General features: G+C 35.2%; 1 protein-coding gene across 4 annotated transcripts in view; it reads left to right on the plus strand.

The window, feature by feature from the left end:
* PRR16 (proline rich 16) overlaps positions 1 to 13,262 on the plus strand; it is a 155,157-nt gene extending 141,895 nt beyond the window's left edge. For 3 of the 4 annotated variants that reach the window (XM_065861189.2, XM_071802204.1, XM_071802205.1), the window contains 2 exons: positions 9,047 to 9,157; positions 9,954 to 13,262. The gene's annotated coding sequence lies outside the window, so the exon portion shown is untranslated. The remainder of the gene's footprint in view (positions 1 to 9,046; positions 9,158 to 9,953) is intronic. The other variant, XM_065861190.2, reaches the window with a different exon arrangement.
* Positions 13,263 to 17,735: the final 4,473 nt, after the last annotated feature.

Raw genomic sequence — 17,735 nt, forward strand, 5'->3', positions numbered from 1 at the left:
AGTGTTATTTTATTGGCCAGACAAACACTGTATTTGAGGCCTGTGTTTACTGTGCAAAACACTGGATTACACATTTTGCTAGTAACGTTTTCCTGAATAGCGTTAGCAGAAGATTTTAACAGGCTGTGTTTGAATTCTGACCTGCCTTTGTTAAGCAAATCACTCCAAAGCCAGATGATTATGGATACTTGTGTTGAAGCAGGTATGGCCAGTGATTTTCAGTCAGCAAGCCAGTCTGCACTGGCAAAGGTCTTGATGTTTGAAAATGTTAATATTGGAAAAAAACAAAACAAAACAAAACAAAACAGCCAACCAAAAAATAAAAAGGGAATTTTATGCTCATTGTGAGCCAAGCGTTGAAGCATATTTGATGGATGTTATAAAAGGTGCAAGGCAGAGATGCTTAATGACTTTAAATTTTTCCTGTAATAAGGAAAGAGATCTGAAAAAGGGATACATCCTTGCCTGTGTAGTCGTCCCATTTGCCTGTTGGAGCTCACCACATGCTGCTACCTGTGCATTTGAAGTAGTTCTTTACTACATTTTTCACATGTGTAGATTTTAATAAGGATATCTGTGCTAATAAGTGAGAGAAATGAATTTCCTTAAAGGCCAAGTGGAGGTAAGATTTGTTGCTGAGCTTCTGTTTGTCCAGTTGTATATACCATTATACATAACTAGAGTCGGATGGAGAGAAACATTGATCACTGAATTTGTCAAAAATATTGTTTCATTCAAGTCTAGACTTACAGGCTTCTGGCTTAAAATGATAAACAGACTACAGAAGTAAAGTGTTGCATGCAGATCTGCAAAATGAAAAACCGACATGTTGATTTTAATTATCTTTGCCTTTTTATAGAGATACAAAAAATTATATATTTGTTTCAAATACAACATAACAATTTTGGAAACTCATTCCTAGGATTACTCAAATCAAAAGGCATCATTCTGAATGCCTAAGAAAAAGATAAATTCTGATATTTCTGATAAAGTAGTATCTCTGCCTTTTAAACATCAGTTGCATATGGTTTGTTATGTTTGGAGTGGTGGATAAATGGGAATAAGACAACTAAGAAGTAGGTTTTAAGAGAGCATGTGTATAAGCATGTCATGTTTTATATACAGGCATTTGAAGAAGCTGTTGAAACAGAAGCTGACATCACTTAAAATGATAGTTTGCATTCATCAGTTGTATATTTGAAAAAGTTTTAGCTTTCTGTATGTATATTTTTATAATATACAAAGCAAGAACATTCTGGAACATAATAGAGTACATACCACTTCACAAATCAGAGCTCTTTACCCAGATTAACATTAATTGCTTTTGAATATTCCCAGAAAATACATAGTGCATTCCATCTGGAGATTCTTTCGTAAGTCTTCCATGTACATGTCGTGTTAGTTTGATCTCTTTCACGCATGTTGTTGCTGAAAGTACAACTGATGCTTAGCTATGTTGCTTGGGTTTAGTTTCACCTTCCAATGTAAGAATAGAATGAGTTACATTTTAAAATATATTTTGCTGTTTCCACTCAATTTCTTTCTGATATGATTTCCTTGGTAGCTCAAGAAAGGAGCTGGAAGATGAATGTGTAAAAGTTTCCGTATGTTTCTTTTGCAGTACATTAAGTGTCGAGCAGTAAATACACCACTTTCTGTTATGCCCTGTGATGGAAAAGGGCTGGAACTTGTGGTCAGGAAGTCTTCCAGTAGGTTGCTGAAATGTGGAGATTTGTAGTGTATCCATGCCATTGCTGCGTGTCCTAAAGGCCTCTCTTGCATATGTAGGCTTCTGCCCAAGATTCAGCTCTGAGCTAGTCAATAATTTCTAGCAGCTAAAAATTCCTAGCTACAGAAGCAAAACCTCACAGTATCCAGAACCATTACGAAAAAACCTTTTCTTTTGTAAAGAAAAAAAATGAATTTGAGTGTGTTGACTACTCAGAATAATAAAGAATCATTGTGAGATTTTAGTCACATTGGCATGTTTAGGTAGAACAGGATAATGTAGTTCCATCTCTGTATCTCTACTGCCAGTGAAATTATATTTTTTTCTTGTTTGGCAAAATATTTGTGTCAAATGATAAAGGGAAAAGTAAATCCTGTAAAGCACTTGTTAGTGAACAGCATCCATGTTGTCAGATACAATCATAAATTATTTCATCCCTCAATAGGCAAGACTCCAGAAAGGCTGCACCAAAAGTATTTGCAAATATTTTCTGATGCCTTTTAACTACTTTTGGCTTGCAAAGTAGGCCTCATCCTACAAGGCTGCTGGGTTGTTTGAGTAATTTGAAATAGATGAAAGATCACTAAATGTCAAAAAAAGCAGTTACATTGATAGTTACATTGTCTACTACATGACTCCTTTCACCTTTTTTTTTTCTTTTTTTTTTTTCAAAATAAGTAAGTGGCGGGCTGCCAGCTCACTTATCATCCATCCTTCCTAGCTTCAGGCTGAATGAGAAAAGGTTACACCTGTCAACTGGAAGAGGTACTCTAGGGAGAATGATTTTCAAACCATTCACATCACTTGAAGACATGTAATTACACAAAAACTTCTAAATTCTAGAAATAGAAACATGAAACTCAAAATTTTAAAATAATAATAGATACAAGTCCTTTAAAACATTTAATTATTCTGTGTGAACTTTCATTTGTCCTGAGACTAATGTCCCTTTCATTGACTAATAAAACCTTTGGTTTGCTTTTTTTTCCATTGGCATGTAGATTATGCTGTATACTCAGAAATTATTTTTATTCAGTGAGTGTAGATTTACAGGAATTTGTATTATCATCCTGTTTTCTGTTAGATAGCCAGCTTCAGGAATTGACTGATTTAAAAAGTAAACCACAGGAAATCTGAAATTTTTACAGAAAAAATGACTGACACATATGGGGTGTGGGCTGATGGTGTATTTTTTAACCTGTCAGACCTTCCATCACTTTCTGTTTCTACCAACAACGAGAATGCAATAAGGCAGTGATGGCAAGGTCCTTAGATTAACCAATGAGGTAATAGGCGCAGCATTGATAGGAAACTTCCCAGCTGGGAAGTGACATTCTGGATGTGACATTCTTCGGTAACTCATTGCAAATACAAAGCTACTTCATACTTAATATTTTGGTTTCATTATTTGCTTGCTTTAGCATTACCTGTGCTAAACTTTGTAAGCAACTCCCCAGTTGTGTTACTAGCTAATTTTTCACTAATCATTAGAAATAGAAAGTTACTTCTGTTAAGGACTTAGCTGTCTTTTGCATCTTTTTCTTTTCCTAATCTTTGTTCTACCTTCCTTTGACACAGATGTGCATCCAAGCTAATTAATGAAATTTGCTTTGACTGAACATGAAAAGGAGGGCAAAAATAAGGGCAGGAAGATTAAAATAGTATCACATGTTCTCTAGCTCTTATGTTTAAAAGCCTATTTTTAAACAAACAAAAAAAAGCAGTAAGAATGAATAGGTGGGTTCCCTGGACCATATTGTTTCCATATCACTATAGAAGATTGTTTTTGCACATCTCAGGTACGGACCCTCATTTTGGCAAAGAGGCAGTAGACCTCAAGTTTCCTAGGCATGCATCACCACTCCTCTGACATTCAGTAGAAGGATGCTGCATGAAGCAAGTTTTTGTTTACCCCTAGGAATGTAGGGTTTATTTTTTTCTGTTGTTTCAAGAGTACAGGGAACCCTCAATGAGCCTCAAAACTCTCTTATTTTGCTGTTTGTCCTTGTAGTTTTGGTATTTCAGCATATTTACGCTCTGAAAAGATGAAGCAGAAATCTGTAGAGTGTGAAAGGGACAGAGTTAAATAAAATCCTGTTGACGTGTAACACATAGATTAAAAGTGTTGCTTGGATCTCAAAGGAAATCTACAGTTAAATCAGAATTAGGTATTAAAATACCTTATAGCTAAAGGATATATACTGTTCAAGAACTATAACGAGGCATTAGGGTGGCTGCCAGCACATCAAATCCCTTCTTGTAGGGACGCAAATAAGCTGAAGTGTAACTATGTCCATAGAGAGAGACTCAGTCACATTTTCACATTGGTAGCTCAGCTGCTGGTGTTGGTACAACTGCACTGGCCACTTGAACTGTGGCTTTGGATATGACCTTGCAAACTGCATTCTGTTTGCAGCCTTGTGGATATTTTCCAAAATCTGTCCTGTAGCTAAGCCAACTCTGTAGAAGAAGGACAGAATTAGTCTATATGTACAACATATGTGTACACATACATAGGACTTGAATAATGTATAAATACATTTATGTTCATATTTACATATATGTATAGGTATTCCATTACAGCCATCAATAAGCAAGCAAGTTTACTTGGCCTTGCTTTTTAAGCAAGTCTACATGAGAAGCCTAACTGTAAAATAAAATCAGGAAGATCCACACTTCATAGTCCAAAGCTAACTTTTTGAGAAAATAGCTTTTCTGGAAGCTAGTAAACATGTATCACAGAGGCAAAATGGAGAAAAAACACCCTCCAAGAAATGTTTTGTAAGTACTTGTCTCATGAAGTATGTATTGTAAAATATCTAAAAAATAATGAAAAAAATAAGTAGGCTCCCTAGAAATCTATTAATACTTGGCATAACCAATTCTAGCTTAAGACATGTTTTCAGATACTGCCAGAACAATTTTCTAATATCTAAGTGGATGAATGACTGAAAAGGCAAATGAAAAGAAAGTCATGTCAAGATAAATGACCTCATAAAATAATTTCTAGATGTTGAAAATCCTGAACAGAAATGCATTCTCTCAGCTAAAAATACATCTGCGGAATTAAAAAAAAAAGCTTATTTGTGTATCTTTTCAGTACTTGCCAAGGAAGTAAGCTCTTACTTCTCTAGTTAAATGTATGGATACTTCTCTTACCAGATGAGTTGCCTCTGACCAGTGAACAAGGCTGCCAGAGTTTCCCAGGATAAATTATCAGGACTTTTTCCAGTGCCATTCTTTCCCCTTTTAGCATTTTTTAGTCAGATTTTTGACATTTTTGGCATTCATCGTAGCAATCCCTAATGTAGACCATTGACTTCTATGGTGTCAAGATATCACCCGGTAAATTTAGTTACATAGATTTCAACTGTGTTGGAAAATAGTGGTATCAGCAAAAAAAAGGCTTAATTTGATATTGTCAGTCCCACAAATTGCTTCTCTGAAATCCAAATTTTTTTGAACATTATTAAGAAAAGCATCACAGCAATTTGGCCAGCAGTTCGTAAATCACAAACACAGGAAATTTTATGAGTTTCTTATATTGACAAGCATGATGCTCCTGACATTCATTGTACCTTTCTGCTACCACAAATTTTAGTTATAAAAAATCAACTAGAATAGCTCTCAGAGTCAGTATTCTTTGGTCTTTTTTTTTTATTTATTTTTAATGTGCAAACACATGAAGACAGTAAACTACAAATAAATCATTTAGGCAGTGTGAGTTCAGGTGGAAAAGTGTATTTAATAAATACCTTTCTTCATATAGTGTCTGACATAATTTACAGATTTCTATTTAGTATTATCTTTATAGAACTGTATCTAGAACTGGTATTAGAGAAAGCTCTAGAGATATCAAAGCTGGAACAACAGATAACTTGATAATCACATTAGAGAAATATTTTTAGGAGAGTTTAGTAAGATGATAAGAATAATGATACTGTAGAGGCTAATACATGCTCTCAACATATCAAGGAATTATAGTGTTAAAAGGAAAAAAATTGGAAATGTATAAATTCAGGTATTTTGATTTTTCATGCCATCTACAGTCTCTTTCAATGCTTTGAAAGAATGATAAAAACTTCCAATAAGCAACTGAGAATTCTTGTTTGCTTGTTGGCAAATAAATTATTTACCCACTGAAACAGTAGGATGAGGCAATCACACAGAAATAAATATTCTGGAGCTTCTGAGGAAAAAACAAGAAGAAGGACAAAGAAGTGTGGTGGTGGATTTGTTAATATTCTGGTTTTGGATTTGGTTTTAGTTTTTACAGAGAAAGGTGTCTCAACAGTGCTATATCACAGAACACAAAAATGCTAAAATTAACTTATGTAGTTAAAATGTTGATGAGGTAATAAAATGCTTGGTAAAAAGATTGGTTTTGCATTCAGCAGAATTGCTTTAGTCATAAAACATATATAATTTTATCAGAAATGTTCTGGCTTTTGACCAAAGCTGTGTGTCTTCTGAAATCCTTTACTTAACCTTGCACCTTAAAAAGAAAATACCTCAAGGGTAATGATGAGGATTTATTGGACAACAGCAACAAGAGGAAAAACAAAAACAAACTCTGCAAAAAATGTTCCCTTCCCTTTCTTTCCCTTCTTTCCCTTCTTTCTTCTATTGAAGAAATGAGCATAGTAATGGATCTTATCTGAAACAAGTGAAAAACCCAAAGTAATGTAGTTAAAAGTCTGTATCTGAATCTAAATACTTCTGTGTCTTTCAGGTGTAACTGAGTAACTGGAACAGATGTCATAACTATTTAAACAGTATCTAGAAAATATGTGCACTATGCTTAAAAGGATTTATTACTCTGTAATTATTTTTTTCCATAGGAACATTGGTTATAACACTCAAATATGTGAGTACAACTAATAGCTTGGCATGTGCTCTGACTGCCAGTGTGCTGACAGGTAACAACATATGTCCAAATTATGCTGTCTGTGCTAAAATGTCTCAAATAATGGAAATTTTAATTAGGCTACTATTTAATCATACTCTCTAAATTATGTGGAAATTATTATATATGGCTTAGTGTAATTCAAGTAAATCTGTCTTTCTCAATTAAATGTGATATGCGTTTCCTATTTTTTTTCTCCTTTTTCTTGAGAAAAGGCACTAGACCCAACACAGAAATTAGCATTTAATGTTTCTTTTTCTGTGATCATTGGCAGTCACCACTGCAATCATCAGTTCAAAGTTGCTGGATGTCTTTTGTATAGTTTGCTTGATGTCTTCCTGTCATGCCACTATAGAATCAAACTGCATTGATTATTCTTTTAAATACTGTAAGTTGAACCTGAGTATCTCTGTATCTGAGTATCTTTAAAATAAAATGTATTGCTTAATCAACTAAGTTTAGGTAAATGCCCCCTCCTATCATTTACCTGTTTTGTACCAAACCTGTATATCACTGTTCATTTTATGCTAACCAGTGTACACGTATCTGTCCCATAGGTTTGAGGTGAAAACGTCGTTTCCATTAGTAGCCTTTTCCCTTAATATTTTCCATGCACAGCATTCTTCATAACACTCTGTGCAGCAATGCTATGGTCACAGCCATGAAAAAGGGTGTTATGGTAGATTGGACTGGACTCACTTTCAGTTTTTAATAAAACTCTGACAAACAGAAGGAAACAGAAGGGAGTAGGTGTTTTTCATGTCATACCGGCACAGAAGTAAAATATTATTTTGTGTTATAGAAGTCTAGTTATCTAGTTTAGAATGAGGAAAACAATTATATTGATTTCTCTAAGTCTGTGGGTTTGAGGACTAAATGTTTATGCTGTAGAAGGAAGAGAATTAAATATTGATGTTGTGAAAGTAAGGAAATGGAGGAGAAGTGGTGTGAGTGAACAAAACCATCTCCTGTAAATTGTACTCTAGCTCCCTAGTAAGGTCATTTTTTTTCACTATGAGGAAACTGACAAGGTATGGTATAATTAAGGAATTTTTAATTATTAATTAAATGTAGTGATCTGAATGTAAAGCCTGGCTGTAAAAATAGTAAAAATTATAGAATGAAGAACTAGACAGTTCAGAATAGGAATCTGTAATTAGTAGACACTTTTTTCCAATGACTGCCCTATTTTGTCTGTTTGCCTCAATTCTTCATGTGTAAAATAATGATTTGTAATTATAGGTTATAGGTGTGTGGTTTTTTGGAGGTCCCAAGAGGAACTTCCTCTTCTGTTTTTAATGCAGGCATTGCCACCTTCTGCATTTTTCACTGAGCACGGTTAACCACAATCTTCTAATTTGAACAAATTCTTTATTAATGGGGAGAGGTACATCACATTTTTCACAGTGGTGTAATTTGTGCTTCTTAGCAGACATATTATAAAGGAAAAAAAGGCAAGCTCTTCTTCTTTGGTAGAATGTTTATGAAATGAAGGTGGCTGTCATGTGGTTGTACAACTGGGAATGAATCAAATTGTGTGGGTTGACAACTGAATTAGGGAGATGCTAGAGGAACCCAGGCATGCCTGTTACATGACTTACCGTTTTTGTGGGCATGATATTGAATATATTTATGAATTGCAACTCAGAGGAAAAGAAAAAAAATATTGCTTTTCATACCTTCAGCTGCTCAGCATTGTATTGTACTGCATTTAGAATAAGTTTGAGGAACAACTTTTCTGATAGAGAACAAATAATATTTATATTGTTTCTTTTTAGATTATTACTATTATTACTTTTACATACATACATGCATTCATCCTATTTCATGAGCTTTAAGCTGAGTTAAAGGGCAATACCACCTTTTTTGTGTGATTTTTATGACATATCAACATACACGAATCATTAGTCCAAATGTAGTTGAAGCCAGAAACCATGACAGCTGAAAAGGGGTTGTGTGTTTCTAGTAATATGAAAGTTGTCCTCATTTAAAAAATAAACTGCTAACAGATGCTTAGGAAACTCATATTTTCAATTAATTATGTGAACCAAACCCTACATAGTTGATTAGGAAAAAAAAAATTGCCTTCCAGACCAATTTTATCATAAATTTATTATACCATGTTTGCTAGACTGTTGGTTTATATTAGTCCACTGTTACAATCCTGAGTGTTAATTAAGTTTTTCTGAATAACTGATATTTAGTTTCAGTTGTGAGGGGAAAAAAAAAATAAAAAGGGTTCACAGCAGAGCATTTTCAATTTTTTTTTCCCTGCCAAAGTGAAGTTCTGTAGTACCTCTCAACTATCAAATTGAAGGATTATGAAGTAAGAGGAAATGAATGAATGGAGTGAATGAAGGGCTAGATTCATAAAACTAGTGGTAAAGAAGTAATTTTCCTCCCCCTTGCAGTATGTAGCTCTGGGTGTAAATCACCAACCCTGGAAGAGGAAGTTCTCATTGTTTTCCTCAGAAGGTGTGAATTTGATCATTTAACCCAAGTTAGTGGCCTAGTACCAACAGGTAAGTATCCCAATGTCTCTCTTTTTGATGCTGCTTTATCTTTTCTAATAAATTAAGGAATTTCAGTGAGTCAGTGACCTCAGCAGTAGATTGGAGTATTATTCTCTTTCACTAACTCTAAGACTATTTTAGTATTTTATACAAATTTAAAACACTTTCACGAAAAGAAATGTGAAAGACCCAAATCAAAATTTTATGTAGCATTTTACTAGTTTACTTAGTTGTCAGGTGATAAACTGCTGAATTCACTTTCTCTTTAGTTTGAGAACAGGTACTAGAATCCAGATTCTCACATTAAATTAGATTAAACTTTTAGAAGTTTTTTTCAAATGCTTAATGTATAGGACTTTATTTTAAAGATCTCAGGAGTTCTTGTGCCCTAAGGCATACTGCTAAGCTGAATTGTTATGTTAGATAGGTTAATAAGGGTAATCTTCTTCAAAAGAATTATTTAAAATATATATGTATATATATTAAAAAAACATAATTTCACCATCCTTGTACACTCTGAGACCTAGGATAGTAATAACTGGTTTCTCAAGTGGTGTAATACAATGCGATTTCAAAGACACCATTGAAGTTTAACCCATTTACCCCATCAGAGAACCAAACCTTGTATCAATAACAAAATATAAAAATATAAAAGGTAAAGATTCAAAATATCCTAGTTCTTTGAACTCTTGCTTACATGAAAAATTGAATGATCATTCAAAATTCTGTTTTGTTTACTATTCACTTTGTCCATTTAAAGTAACATTTTTATAATCTTGTCTTTGTCTTCTTTTCTCTTTAACAGCACCTTCAGGCTTAAAGGAATATCTGTATCCGGAGACACATCAGTTAATTAATTGCATATCAGATTCGTCATTGTGACTTCTTGCAGACCAGATCTGAGAAGTAACCAGAAACCTGACCCTCCATGGAGAATGGAAAAGCCCTTCAAGTCAGAGCACAACTTCACAAGTGTAATCTGCATTGAATAATCTTTCTCAGATCTGAAAGCTACAAGCTGAGTCCTGGCAAAAGCCACAGCCTTAAATTCCATTTAGTAGTAAAGAAGCATAAAGAGGACTAAATGTCTTGCCCCATTGCAGAAACTGCTCTCTTCAAGCCTGACACTTGAGTTTTGTGCTGAGCAGCCAGAGTAACAAACAATCAGTTTTTCATGGGTCCAGCCAGCATCCAAGAGTAGTTCAATATGTAGCCAAAAGGAGAAATGAAGCACTTAGGTGACAGCAGAAAATGAATGCATTTACTGTAACAGAGGAATGTTTCTATCTGTGGGGAAAGAAGACCTCTGTCATCCCTTGTACATATTCAAAGCCATACAGGAACAGGGCGTCAGTGATTTTAAATTGCTTAAAAGGATGCTGTCTCCTGTCCTCCACCCAACTTTGAAGAAGTTCAGCTGTTAGAGATTGCATCTTGATGCACTTCTGGTATTTGCACTGTCACTTCTATTCAGGGTAATGATGTGCATCACCATTTGCACAGAGGGCCCCAGGAGATTTTTGACTGTAACAAGCTATATTTTGTCGGGGCTCCAAAAGGAATTAAAAAGTTAGAACTGAAGAAAAACATTTACATTCTCTTTCGCTATGGGGATCTCTTCACAGAAAGGACTACGGTCCTTTCTTAGGTTTAAATAAATACATATACATACATATATATATATGTATATATATGAAAAAAGCATCAACATGAGAAGGTGTATTTAAAAAGGGGATATAATCTTTTTAATAGCATCCATTTTTTATCATATTAGCAGCCAAGAAACTTAGTCTATTGAATTATACATTCAAAATGTTCCTATTGAATATTGACATTATAGCCCCAGTTACTGTTAAAGAAGTCATTTGTAATATGTATTTGACATACATTTTTTCTAGCCATTTGTCTATACTTCATGGAGAAATCTAGCAGAGAAACAGCATTTTCAGTTTATTTTTCTAAATAAATGTGTCATTTATATTATTTGCAGTCACTCATTTTGGCTGATTTTCATTATCTCCAAAAATGATTTAAAGACAGAACCAAAACAGAGGAATTGTTTGTTCATGTTAAGCTGTAATGATTTGCTGACCGAAAGCTTTAATATAAATACTGTAATTTGTAAAATGATGAAGTATATTTATACAGGCAAATATGTATGGAAACCAAGAGGATGTATTTTAACTCTTCATTTCAGAACATAGTTTATTTTTAATATCCACATGAAATCTGAAAATATAATGGGATAATTTTTTATTATCAGTGAGTTTTAGCAAGTGAAGATTTGGATGTTTAAGAGTGAAAGAAATGTAGTCTAATAATTGTAGTTTCCCAAATTATGCAAAGATCTTTTGTCATCTGTCTCATTTTTTTCAAAAACTGGTTTAGCTTTTGGGTTTGTTTGTTTGTTTTTTTTTCTTTGGGGTGTGCGTGTGTGTTACAGCTTTTTGTTTTGTTGTTGTTTGGTTTAGCATACTGTCAAGGCCATGAAGTTGATACTATTTGATCACAAACAGTTTGAGAAGCTACAGAATAAGAGGTTGTTCCTTAGAATACTCTACAGTTTATCGTTAAGAACAGTTGTTGTTAGCCATCTAGAGCAGCGTTTTGTTACCGAGTTATTGAACATTTCAATGCTAGAGTTGTTTTGAATAAAAATGTGTTTTTCCTGTTTCCTTAGGCCATTAGCCTGTGTGTAATTTTAAGAGAAAAGTAAAGCATGAGATTCCCAGTTCACTTAAAGCATTAGTCTTAGATCCAGACATATGTATCTGATTTATAAATGCTGAATAGATTTTTCTTTAGTTTCATTGCTTTATGGAAGCTGTTAAATGCTCACTAACAGAAAAATTGTCTTTCAACAACAAAAAAATGGAAAAGTCAAGATTTTTTTTAATCTGTGAGTTAACTTCATAAAGGGCAGATACTTTAAAACTGTGTTGCTCTGCTGTAATGTACAACCTAGTGTTTGTGTGTGTGTGTGTATGCATGTGCACCTTATCTGTTGATGAATGAAATGCCAGCTCTGCTGAAGTAAGTGCCAGAGGTCTTGTCACTGCAAAAGTTGTTCATGTTATTGTATTTTTTGGAGAAAGACCAGAGCTCTGTCTTTCTTTGTGACTCTGAGGCCATAAGTAGCTTTTACAGTTTGTCAGGAAATTGAAAATGAAATTATTAAATGAATGTTAGCCTCCCTCTTTTGACAAAACTTGAGATCATTTCATGGTTTGATTCTTTTTAAGCAGAAAGCTAGTGGTCAGTTTCCATTGGTACAATGGATAAATGAAACCTTTGTATTTGTGAAAGAATGATGGCTGTGTTTTGTTCCCACACATTTTAGCTTGCGGTTGGTTTATAGTCTTTTCACTGTGATTTCATTTCTGTGTCATTAGAATCATGTATTTGGACACACAACTTGCATGGGCTTGGTTTTACTCCCTCTTTGAATAACCTATGTATTAAAAAAGGAGAGCTTACTCTTTGAGACTAATTTTCAGAGTTGTTTAAGGAAGGGACAACATTATCAAAACAGCAAGAAAATTTCAGAATGATTATTTGAGCACTTCCATTATTATATGATAATAATATTTGGAAAAGCTCTTTATTTTTGTGAACAGAATGAGTTAATTTATATTTGAAAATAGCCCAATAAAAATCTAGTGAAATAATTCATTACTACTTGCAAATACTTTTCTGCTATTCTGAGTTCTAGATCAGCTTGTACGTGAAAGTTTTATTGTACATAAACCACCAGAGAAATGCAAAATTTTCTTCAGAAACATATAGCAGGTATGAAAAATAAGGACCTGTTCTCAGGAGTGGTTTTACACTGCGTGTGTAATGAAAAGCTAATAAACATATACCAAGATGTAGGCCTAACTTAAGTGACAAATGTAGTTTTGAAGAGGACACTGCAAATCTGTTTCTCATCAGTCATGTGCTGTTATTTATAGCTTTGCATTAACTGACGTTTCATGCTGAAAAGTAAATTTCAGTGCATGTACACACACATGCACTCAGCTGTATTATGACTTATTCTACTACCAGTGCACTGGGGTAAATCTAGATTTCTTGATTTTTTGTAGTTTTAAATAATTAAACCTTTAAATAATTATTCAATTGTGTGATGTAAGTTGAGCTAATGTCTGTGTACTGTGCAGATACTCCTCTGAAATAACACAGGATAACAAAACTCTACTGGGGTTTCAGGAATTATTGGCAAATAATTTGCCCTGAAATATTTGTTCATAAGGATTAACTCCAGAGGAGAAAGTTAGATGATCTCATTGAACAACAAGATGTTGTGGGTTTTTTTGTTATCTTAGGCTGGACATTTTGACAAGAGCAGCAGAACTTTTTCAACAAAGATGACATTATGGTGACTGCGGGGTCCTTTTGTAGGTTTATGGGTGTTAGATACATAAGAAGCACCTGCAGAAGTGGTTCTAGAATGGTGCAGTGTTTTGTTATCTGGCATCTGAAAAGCTAACTGAAGCAACCAATATGCTTGAAATGATGAGGTGTGCAAAACAAAAAGCTGACAGTTCTGGATGTGTCTACCAGGCATATTTTCAGCACTTGAATTTTTTTAAAGATAAGGACCACCATAATTCATGAGAAAACTAAGTACATGTTAAAATAGCTATTTTGTAAAGTGGAATGAAAGATTACGAAAATCTTATGAACACCATGATGTTATAAAAGTGTCCCTCTCCTGACATAAGCAATTACCTCAAGGGTCACATGGTATGAATATCCTCAAGGGACAGATTTTTTTTCCTCTAATGGGATACTTATTTGTTCCACAACAAGGCTGTCCGATTACATTGTAAATAAAACCTGTCCACAAGATAACCATGACAGTTTGGGAAGGGTATTGCCTGGAGAGGAATGGGAGGAGGGCAACCATGGCCCTGCCCTGGCACTCATGCTGAAAGTATGAGACTGTTACCCAGGCATCTGGCAGAGCCAGAGCCCGTTGGAGGCAGCTATACGGAGCATGCCTACCATCTGTGAGGTAACACATATCATCCAGCATAAGAACCGTCTGCTAGCCAACAGTGAGGAGGAGTCAGGGGATGTGCACCCTCTGGGTGTCTGCAGCAGAAGAAAAGGAAACGCCAGCAGATTCTAGAGCAAACTTTAAAGGATATTGTGAATGACGCTGTAAGTTTAACATGATCTAAATCACAAGAAGACCCTGGGAACTACCAGCCTCTCAGACTCACCTCTGTGCCTGGAAAGACCATGGAACAGATCCTCCTAGAAACTATTTGAAGGTACATGGAGGACAGATAGGTGATTGGGACAGCCAGCACGTCTTCACCAAGGGCGAGTCTTGCCTGATCAACCTAGTGACCTCCTATGATATCATTATATCAGTGGATAACAAGAAGAGCTACAGACATAATCTTTTTGGACTTCTGTAAGGCCTTTGACAGAGTCTCCCACAACATCTCTCTCTCTAATTTCTTATTTGGAGAAATACGAATTTGATGGATGGACTGTTTGCTGGATAAGGAATCAGTTAGATGGTCACATCCAGAGGGTAGTAGTCAATGGCTTGATGTCCAGATGAAGACTGGTGACAAATGGTGTCTCTCAGGGGTTCGTATTAGGACCAGTATGGTTTAATATCTTCATGAATGACATAGTGGGATTGAGTGCATCTTCAGCAAGTTTGCAGATGACATGAAGCTGAGTGATGCAGTTGACATGCCTGAGGGATGATTTTCATGGACTGGATAGTCAAAGATCGTATGAGAGAAGAAGTAAAAGACAAACAGATGTGGTTCAAAATAACTCATCTGAATCTCTCTGTAGATTCAATATACTTGCAGGGCTGCAAAAGTCAAGAAATCTCCCTACGGCTGTGCTCAAATGCAGAAAGGACAATTATAAACATGGAGTCTTGTAAGGAAGAATCTGTAAGAAGCAACTGAGATTTAAGTCCTGGCAGATGGCACAAAGACTATTTAACATACTGTATTGAAGGCAGAGAGCAAACACATCCTGCTTAGCAAGAAAGGCTTGAGAAGGGGAGAAAAGGATCCCGCATGGCTAAGCAGCAGGGTATGAGAGACTGCTGAGGGCAAAAAGATGTACTTCAGGTAACCAAAGGCTTAAAGAAAATGTAAGGACTATACAGTTCTTATGACTAAACTTAAAAAAAAATCCACAGCAAGGCAAATCAAAACAATTGCAAGATATATGACACATTTGTTAACCAAATTAATTGCAAGAAATGTAAAAATTAAGAAATTATCTTTCTACAGTAGCAGCAACAGGAAGTCTGGCAGAGAGTTTGTAGTGCCAAAAGATAATCGAAGAAAACAAAAGTACTCAGAAGACATTATGGGAACAATATGGTCTTAGCATTTTAATTCTGTTTTTTCTGTAGAAGTGTTTTGGTAGATTTTCATACATTAATTTTCCTCTAGGGGGGAACTTGTTTGAAGACATATTTTGCCTGTATGAGCTGGTACAAAATAAAATGAAGAAAATAACCAAACAAGATGGCATACACCTAGGATTTTTAGAGGTATTCAGGGGTGAAATAATCAAAATGGTAACAGTGGTGCGAAATTGATAGTTTAACACTATTTTGATAGCTTTTGCAATGTAAGGTTGCAAATATGTTGCCAATTTTACAGTGAATTTGAGAGAGGCTTAAAGGGCAGAGACCATATGTCAGTACTGGGCAAATCAGTCAAAACTAAAGTAATACTTTTTTTTTTTTTTTTTTTTTTTTAAGCACTAGAAGGTATTTTACAGTGTCAGTGACACCAAACACTGCAGGAAGCAGGACAGCTGGCTAAGAGGAAACACAGAGGAAATAGTGCAGCTCGCTAAGAGGAAAGTTCCTGCACTGATAGAAAAATTGTTAAAATATGGGATAAAAGGGTGTGATTTTTTATGGTCAGTTTTCACAGGAACGTATACCAGAGTCTGTGCTTCTCAAAATACATGTAATGGTTTTATCCCAGCCGTCAACTAAGCACCATGCAGCCATTCTCGCCTGGTGAGATGGTGGAGAGAATCAGAAGAGTAAATTGAGAAAACTCATGGGTTGAGAAAAAGGCAGTTTAATAGGTAAAGAAAAAGCTGTGTACACAAGGAAAGCAAAACAAGAAATTCATTTACTGCTTTCCATGGGCAGGCAGTTGTTCAGCCATCTCCAGGAAATAAGGGCTCCATCACACATAACGGTTATTTGGAACACAAGCACCATAACTCTGAATGTCTTCCCTTGCTGCTTCTTCACTCAGCTTTAGATACCTAGCATGATGCCATATGGTATAGAATATTCCTTTGCCCAGTTGGGATCAGCTGTCCTGGCTATGTCCCTTCCCAGCTTCTTGTACAACCCCAGCCTGATCACTAGCGGAGTGGCTTGACAAGCAGTAAAGGCCTTGTCTCTGCGTAAGCACTGCTCAGCAATAACTAAAACATCCGTGTACTATCGACACTGTTTCTAGCACAAATGCAAAACATAGCCACATATAGATACTATGAAGAAAATTAACTCCATCTCAGCCAAAACCAACACATATGTGAATGAGAGAATATGCTGGAAAAGTAATAAATAGTTACTTGGAAAATTTGCTCATCACACTATGTTATTAAAGATATTAAATATGAGTGAGATGCATGACTGGTTATTAAAATGACAGGTGAAATTAAAATAAAAGTGACATTATCTATATGAAAACCAATTTTTATTTCACATATTTTATGTAGCTTGATATTTAGCCATTAAATATTTCTATTAAAATGTCAATCCTCTGATTAGGGGTCACAAAATTGCAAGTATACAGGTAGGAATTATTGTGAAAGCAAGGCAGAAAACAAGTGATTATCATTGTATCAGTCAACAGATGTGTGGCAGACCATGATATTTAACTTTTTAAAAACTATGTGCATTTCTCATCCACATCTGGATGGGGGGAGGTGAGGAAAGGATGTAATAAAACTGGAAAAACTTCAGGAAATGGTTGACAAAGGTAGTCAAATGGTAGAATTAGATTCTGTCTGAGGAGTGACTGCAGGCAATGATTGTTCTGCCCAAAAGAGAGATGTGAAAGGAAAGTGCAATAGAGAGCTATAAAGTGACATCTAATATGCAGCAATAGGGGATATCAAACAAAGCTAGCTATTTGCAATCTCAAAAGCAACAAAAAAGTGGTTATTTAAGCAATGTGGGGGGAAACTGTGGAACTCTCAACACATTACACATGCTGAAAGTTTATGGGATTCAGCAGAGTCTGAGAGAAGCAAAGCAAATATAGTCATTGAGAGTTACTAAATGAAGCAATCCCATTTTTGGCTCAAACATGACCCATTGGTATCAGGAAGGGTATCATGAAGACGCATTTCTATGTGCACACTCTTTTGATCCTTGTCAGCTGCTTTTGTGGCCCAGCTACACTACTTACGTAAGTTGAAACCCTTGGCAAGAAAATTCTGGTTTTGTAATGTTTAGTGCTTATTTTACAGAACCACCATTGTTACTCCAAACAAATTGACAAAACTATCCAAGACTAGTCATATACAAAGCACAACAAAAAAGCCTTAAGACAGGTAAGGG

The sequence above is a fragment of the Patagioenas fasciata genome, chromosome Z, assembly GCF_037038585.1.
Source record: "Patagioenas fasciata isolate bPatFas1 chromosome Z, bPatFas1.hap1, whole genome shotgun sequence".
Classification (NCBI taxonomy): Eukaryota; Metazoa; Chordata; class Aves; order Columbiformes; family Columbidae; genus Patagioenas; species Patagioenas fasciata.